At 41.0% G+C, this 8070-nt stretch overlaps 1 long non-coding RNA gene across 1 annotated transcript; it reads left to right on the top strand.

The window, feature by feature from the left end:
- Positions 1–2793: 2793 nt before the first annotated feature.
- Positions 2794–7536, top strand: LOC131506122 (uncharacterized). Its single transcript, XR_009258741.1, has 3 exons — positions 2794–2892; positions 3456–3493; positions 7228–7536. It is a non-coding gene; the product is annotated as an uncharacterized LOC131506122 (long non-coding RNA).
- Positions 7537–8070: the final 534 nt, after the last annotated feature.

Genomic DNA, 8070 nt, shown 5'->3' with positions numbered 1-8070 from the left:
GATACTGTTGCACACTTAAAAATTGTTAAGAGGACAGATCTGATGCTAAATGTTCTTTCCACAATATAATAAAATAAAAAGAAACTAATGAACATGGAGACTAGTAAGGCTTTCTTTCTACTACAACTCACTCCTCTTTAACTATGTGCAACCTGTATGTCAACGAGGACAGCTCCCTCCCTGCAGCTTGAAGGTTGGGTAAACTGAATCGCTGATAAATTACCCCTTCAGTTTCTGTATTGGTGAATTGGGGATGGGATAGAGCCTCCCCCTGAGATGTGGTGATAGTTAACATAAAGCCTGTAGACTATCATCTGTCATATAATTGACTATAAAATATGTATGAGTTCTTATTATCATTAAAAAATGCATGGGGGGGGCGGTGACTGGGTGGCTCAGTTGGTTAAGCATCTGACTTTGGCTCAGGTCATGATCTCACGGTTCGTGGGCTTCAGCCTCGCTTTGGGCTCTGTGTTGTCAGCTCAGAGCCTAGAGCCTGCCTCAGATTCTTTGCCTCCCTCTCTCTGTCCCTACACTGCTCGTGCTCTTTCTCTCTCTGTGTGTCTTAAAAATAAATAAACATTTCAAAAATTAAACTTAAAAAAATGCTTTGGGGAGTTGTTATTCAAAGGGTGTAAGGTTTCAGTTATGTTAGATGAATGAATATGTTGTATGACATAGCGTCTATAGTAAGCAATATGATATTATTCATCTTAAAATTTTTTAAGAGGGTAAATCTCACATGAAGTATTCTTATTCCCCAGCACCTAGAAAAGGGACACACTGACACTCTGGGAGGTAACAGGTACAATCACCATGATTGTACTGATAATATCAAAGGGGTTAGCATATGTCGAAGCTCATAAAATTGTACACATTAAATATGTGAAGTTCTTTGTATACAACTTATATTACAATAAAGCTGTTACAGGGAAAAGGACTTAAGTCTCATACCCTCTGCAGTAGCAACAGATGAAGGAAACATTATCCTCAGTGTTTCAATTTTGTGCTTTACTACCATGATTTCTGAGCCCCCAGCAAAAGTACTAAATCCGGAAAAAACCTTGGTATTCTAACATAGGGAAACAACCGGAGGTCTTAATGCCATACAGTCTACCTTGCAGCTGTGAGGACTATGGGCAAATGCCAAGCACTGAAATATTCTAAGACAGATGAGCAGAATGGAAAGATATTAGAGGCGAAAAAAATAATCATTTTAATGACATCCAGTTATAATTAAATAATACAGAACCAAAACTGAGCATTTTTTTGTTACGCCTTCTATGAGTAATGTTTGTACTTTGAAACTTCTAAAATATTTAAGGCAAGAAGAAATGAAACGCATGGCAACCAGTTAAGGTCATACATTTAGGACAAAAATGATAAAATATTAAAATGAAGGAAATAAATGTTCTCACCGAAATACTGAGATTCTGTGGAGATGAATTATTCAAAGTAGGAAACACACGTGACCTCCAATCTATTATATAACGGGGGGAAAGGGTAGTAAAGATCAAGTGTAGAGCAATGCCAAGAGATGAGGGAATGGCAGCAGGTGGTGCTTCATAATATTCTGACTTCATGCTTAGATTCAAGGGAAGGGACTACGCAGAAAGAAGTGGTGTGGATGGATAGTGTGGAATGAAGTGAGAAGTGTAGATACTGGGGGCTGGAAAATAGTCAGCAGTCAGGACCCCTCAGTGGTTGGCGTAGAGCAGCTTATGTTGCAGTAATAAACACCCTCTAGTCTCAAGGCCTAAAAACAACACCGCTTGAGTTCTTGTTCACAGTAGGTGTCTACCATGAGTTGGTAAAGATCTCTGTTCACCAGTTACTTAGGGAATGAGTTTCAAGGTGGCCAGTGGTGCAGCCACTATACTATCTTGAACTTTGTCGATTTCTGTTCCAGAAGAAGTGAGAGCCCAGGGTTTCAGATCTTATGAAATGCTAAGGTCCAGAAGTGACACATGTTATTTTTGCTCACAGCTTCCTGGCTAGGACTACGGCAAGGGGATCAGAAAGTACAATCTTACCCTGTTCTCAGAAGTGAAGAAGGAACAAAAAGATTTGGAGAACAACTCTGGTGATTCTCATATAGCTGGACATGGCACTTGTTGGAAGAAAAACTTGTTTGCCTGGCTGGGGGCTTCATACACCTTTGGTCAAAAGAAAAAGCTCTTGACCCCAGCACTTATCATGAGCAGAACACTCATGGCTAGGATGTTCATAAACTCAGGGTGACTATACGGACAGGATTTTAGCTTTAATTTTAGTACTATTGCCATAAATGTAATGGAAATCCAATAGACTATGGGCACAGGCAAGGGCCTCAACAATTATCTAGCCTCAGGGTCTTGAACTCAAATGGCTACAGGATTAAGGCAGGTAATGTTAGTGAATGGAAAGGGCCAGGAGTCATATGAGAGAGCATGACGGGGACAGGGTGACAGAAAGGACACCTTCTGTCTCAAGGGAGCAGCTGCTTCTCAGCACCAGCTCATTGTTTTCAGGACAGATTGTGAGGTGAACGTTGCCTGACTTTCTGATTCTTTAAGAGGAGCTTGAGACCCATTTTTTTAATGTGGAATTTTATGATTTTTGAACATTGATTATAAATTTCAAAATTTCATGACACCATTTGGAACTAACAAACAGGACTAGAGTCCATGGTCTACCAGTTTGTGGCAACTATTTAGCCAGTGTTTTCTACCCCCTGCAAAGTGGCAGTGGCACAGTCCTTTGTTAGGTCAAAATTGAACTCAGAAACCCCATTTGTAGAGTGGATGTGTCTGGACAAGTGGAAACAGAGTAAAGGTCTGGACCCTAAAATTCACAGTTCTTTTCATTCTTCTCCCGGGACTCAAGAAGCACAGTTTGGAAACCAAGAAATGAGTGAGAACCCCTCCTTTTGCCAGTGACGCTTCAGACTGGGCTGGAGGTCAGGGGTCTCTCAGTCTGGTTCCCCTCTAGAGTAAGAGAAGCCTGTGGAGAGTGTTCACCAAAGGTGCTGACCAAAAATGCCCATTGGAGCTCTCTGTTTATTTACAGATTCACTGGGGTATTTGCTAGACATTATTTCACTTGGCAAGGTCATCACCACCCTTACCATCATGAAATGTGTCCTGAGAACACTCTTGTGTAGGACACTCTGCTGGCAATGGGTGAGGCAAACTGGGCAGGTGCTCCCTTCTCCAAGGGACCATTTCCTAGGATGCACATTTCCTTCTTGGTGAGCCCAGAAGCAAACACCCAGGTGCTGTCCTACAGAGAAGAGCAATTAATAAATTAAGATGAGTAACATATTGTGGAGCATTAGTGCAGGTGTTCTTTGTGTAGTAGGACATGGAGAGTGGGAGCACTATGACAGACTTGGTGGCAGGAGTGGGAAGGGGTTACATGGAATCATCGGTGTAGGAGAGTTTTAATAACTTAATAATTATGATTACTTTACAAAGAATTCCCTGTATCTGCAGCCAGACTTTCAGGTCTAGAGGTATGTATATATCTATATGGCACGTAAATGTGATACATCTATCTATCTATCTATCTATCTTACACACACATATATAATTTTCCCAATGGGTTTTCTTTTCTTCTTATTTTAAAAATTTTTTTTAACATTTATTTATTATTGAGAGACAGAGAGAGATAGAGCACAAGCAGGGGAGGGGCACAGAGAAGCGGGGAGATACAGAATCCGAAGCAGGCTCCAGGCTCTGAGCTGTCAGCACAGAGCCCGAAGCAGGGCTCAAACTCACAAACTGCGAGATCATGACCTGAGCCAAAGTCAGATGCTTAACTGACTGAGCCACCCAGGTACCCTGCAATGGGTTTTTTTTTTTTTTTTTTTTTTTAAATAGAAGATATATGGGACACCTGGTTGTCTCAGCTGGGAGTTCGACTTTGGCTCAGGTCATGATTTCATGCTTTGTGAATTCAAGACCTGCATCAGACTCTGTGCTTGACAGCTCAGAGCCTGGAGTCTACTTTAGATTCTGTGTTCCCCTCTCTCTCTTCTCCTCCTCCACTCACACTCTGTGTGTCTCTCTCTCTCAAAATTAAACATTAAAAAATTTTTTTAATGAAAAAAAACCTAGAAGATACACAAGTTATTTTTTAAATTCACTTATGAATACGTGCATGGAAAAAAAACAACTCACCAGTCACCTAGTCCAGCAGTCAGCCAGTTATGGCCTGTGGGCAAAATTCAGTCTACTACCTGTTTTTGTATATAAAGGTTTACTGGAACAGAGTCATGTCCATTGACTTCTGCTCTGTTAACAGTTGCTTTCATGCTATGGCGGCAGAACTGAGTACCTACAACACTGACTGCATGGCCCACAAAGTCCAAATATTTACTGTCCAACCCTTTACAGAATAAGTTTGCCTACCTCTTACCTCCTCCCACCAACCAAAGATTATCAAAATTATTATTTGGCCTATTTCCTCTAAGTTTTTTATGTACACACATACACTGGGAAAAAAATTCTATTCTATATTAGTGCCCTTGAATTTTACGCTTTCTGCAAATGATGGAAATATTCTATATCTGCACTGTCCAAACCGATAGCTATTAAGTACTTGAAATATGCCTCATGCAACTGAGGAACTAGAGTTTGAATTTTATTTAATTATAACTAATTAAAATTTAAATGGCCATGTGTGGCTAGCAGATACTACATGGAACAAAACTTTCTTGAAATATTTTTATTTGCTTAATATTTCATGATCATTAATTCAAATCATTACATATTCTTTATAGAACCCCTAGTTACAACTGCATAACATTTTAATGTATGGAGTGTCATCATTTACTTAACCAAGCCTCTTTCATTGAACCTTAGATTAATTCCAAGTTCTCACTATTGTAATCCAGTTCTCTGGTGAACATAACTGGGCATCCGAATATTTACACATGTCTATGATTATTGATTTAGGATGAATTTCTAGATGCAGAACTGCTTGTTGTTGACAGTGCATAAATGATCAAACATACTGTTAAGTTTCTTGAAACATATCGTCAAATTGCTAGAGACGTCCTTTTACTTTACATACTTCTATGTCTATATTAAAGAATTATCTTGAAAATGCTCTTTCTTGTATATTCCATCTAAACTAAAGCATCCCTTTGGATTTCAAGGGGAAAAAAATTGAGTAGGACACGTTGTGAAGACCCATTGTGTGCTGAGAGAGGTGGGGGCGGAGGGCAAATAGAGTGTTTTTCTCCTGAAGTTTTCTACACAGTTAAGTCTTTGGGCAACTTGATTAATGTGGGTAATCACTTCCGAGTTTAGTGCTGTGGACAAAGTCCTTAGCCTGTGGCAGATCTTGACATTGAAATATTCTTGCTTGGGGGTGATTAAGACTTAAATGAAGTTGTATGTGGGAAAGTCAAATAGGTACGCAAACGGGAAGGAGGAAATTAGCTCCTTTCCTTCGTCCACTTCTCATCCCTCAGGGTGGAAATGTTTAGAAATAGGCAACAGGGAAACAGAGGGATGGAAGAATAAGGAAGTTAGAGGTAAATAAGAGGCTCAGACACCAACTACAAGTGGTATAAACAATGGTCAAATGTTGTGAATCAGAGCAGGCTCTTCTGGTCAGAAAACCACGGGACTGGATTTTACTCTGCTATCTCATCACGTAAGTGACTTTATCTCTCTGAGCCTCAATTTTCTCACGAGAATAATAATAGTACTTTATGTCTAAGGGTTATTAAAAATAATCTATGTGAAAAATTCAGTGCAGGCCTTGACTCATATTTATAGCCTTTGCAAGGACAAGGGAGGCCAACAGTGGGATAAGGCTATCTTTCTCTCACACCTAAAGCCAGGGGCTGCCTCCTGCGGGTCCACCCACTCCTTCACTACAAGCCTCACCAACAATGGCGGGCCCTTGGCCTGGATAGCATATGGGTTGCTCAAAGAGAAAGGGCACATCTTGCAATGTGCTTCACCCAGGTGTTCCTGAAAGTCAAATAACCTGTCTTTAGGATGGCCGGGGCTCCTCGCTGCCATCAGGATGTGGAGTGGAGGTGGCTGTCCTCTTCCCTGCCTTAATAATTACTTTCTTCCTGATAACTGATCATAATGGGTCAGGTCAGACTCACCTGGGGCTGCCTATGTGTTTAGATGTTTCCCCTTAGTGTTTGTTCTTTGTTTTTTAAAACGTACCAGGTTTTTGTTTTTGTACTGTAAAGGGGCTCTCATCCCTACCAACAAACACCAACAAAACGAAGCAGCACTGTTGTAAAACTTCGAAAGAGAGCACATTCATTCCATTCGCGGACTTTCTGCTTCCTTAAAATAAACAAAGGCCAAAGGGATTGGGAACATGCCCAAAGGAAAGAATAAAGCCAGTGTGAAACACAGTCAAAAGCAGGCTCACCAGAATTATTACCGCAGGCCCCTGCCCCCCACCTGGCCAGCACACACACGCTCCCTTTTTAGCCGATCTCACCGCACAGTACTAATGTTTCAGGAAAGGCTTGGGTGATTTTTCTTTAGGAAATAATGGTCAATGCTATTCATAAACTAGCCAAGCTCTAGCTGTCCCTTGACTTGGTAATACACTGTATTGGCAACGATGAGGTTACATAACCCAGACAACCTTGCTGTGGCCACGGAAAATCTTCTACCGCTCTGTTCAAGGCTCATAGTGCTGATATTTCCCCAACTCAACAGTGGTTGGGGAAAGCATGAGCCAAATGTTTGAAGCAAAGAGAGGAGGGCCATGCAGCTCCCATGAAAAGCAATTGCAACTCAATCTGAGTATTACAACAGTGGGTTTAATTACTAACAGGAGAAAGTTGACTTCTTCCGTGTGGAGGAGTTCAGAAAGTGAGTTAAAAGGTTACATTTTCATAAAGATGTATGTGGGTAGAGCATGCAAAACCAGTTCGTGCTTGCTTAAGAACAGAAACCCTAGCTGTAGATGCTCTTTCAAGTTCAAACATGGAGAACAGTGATCGGTTTTGTCCCAAACTGTCTGCCTTCATGAAGCTTCTCCTGGGTCTACCCTGGGAAGCAGCCACTGAGCTGCTTTTGTTGTCCTTATCCACCATGTCCCCCTACTCTATTTACCTAATATAGTTCCTGGCGAAACAATTAATACGTTCGCACATGAAACCAATTATGATAGAATTAAAGCTTTGCCTGCTCCTTTCTGCAAATTGAATTACTGAGACTCAGATTGAATTCTAAAAAATCTCTTCTTGAGTCATTCCAGGAAGAAAATGAATCACACGTGTTGTGAAGCTTCAGCATCATGGTGTCCTTGTGTTGCCACATGCTCCTGGGTGAACCCGCATGACAGAAATCAGAAGATTGGAGCGGGGACCTCAGCTGGATCTTTATGAGAGGCTCCAGGGAGCACGGAACTCAAGAACATGACACAATTCGTCTTGCAGCTGAGATTCAGAGAATCTGAAGTTCACCGTTTGTACACTTGTTTCGTTATGCCTCCTTTGAGAAATTAAAACGTCTGTCATATCGTGGGCATTTGTGGGCTCCAAATCATAAAGTAGGCTGTCCATAATATTCTGAGTGGCTGTCTTTACATCATCCCTTTAAACTGGCAAGTCAACATTCATGTTGCTGAAGAAGTAGCTTTGGGAACTATTGTCCCAAATACAAACCAATGATGGAACGGACCAGCCCAATAGCATGGGGTGGTGGAAAACCTCAAATACTTGTTTTCAAAAACTATATATGAACTGAATGTGTGTGTGTGCGTGCTGGTAAGCATTAATAAGTTGGCATTGGGCAACACAATTAAAATTCACTTTATGAGAAGCACACATTACGTTAGGATTTTTTTCCCAATGGTGTTTCATAGCAGGATACTTTTATCCCAAATACAGTGAAACAGTGACAGTGAAATGCTACAGTTCTTGTTTGTAGAACCTATTAGGTCTGAGGCACCATGGGAGACACAAAATAATCAACCCCAGGCCCCACCTTCAGGATATGTACAGCCTATTGGAAAAAAACACATTTTTCCCAATAACAGAGAGAACTAAAATACAGCCAGTTTCCCTATGCGCCATCAAAAATAGAAAGCTTATTCTGC

This window comes from Neofelis nebulosa, chromosome 3 (assembly GCF_028018385.1).
Source record: "Neofelis nebulosa isolate mNeoNeb1 chromosome 3, mNeoNeb1.pri, whole genome shotgun sequence".
Taxonomy (NCBI): domain Eukaryota; kingdom Metazoa; phylum Chordata; class Mammalia; order Carnivora; family Felidae; genus Neofelis; species Neofelis nebulosa.
The sequence above is the reverse complement of the archived record's forward strand: the minus strand, read 5'-3'. Positions and strand labels throughout refer to the sequence as shown.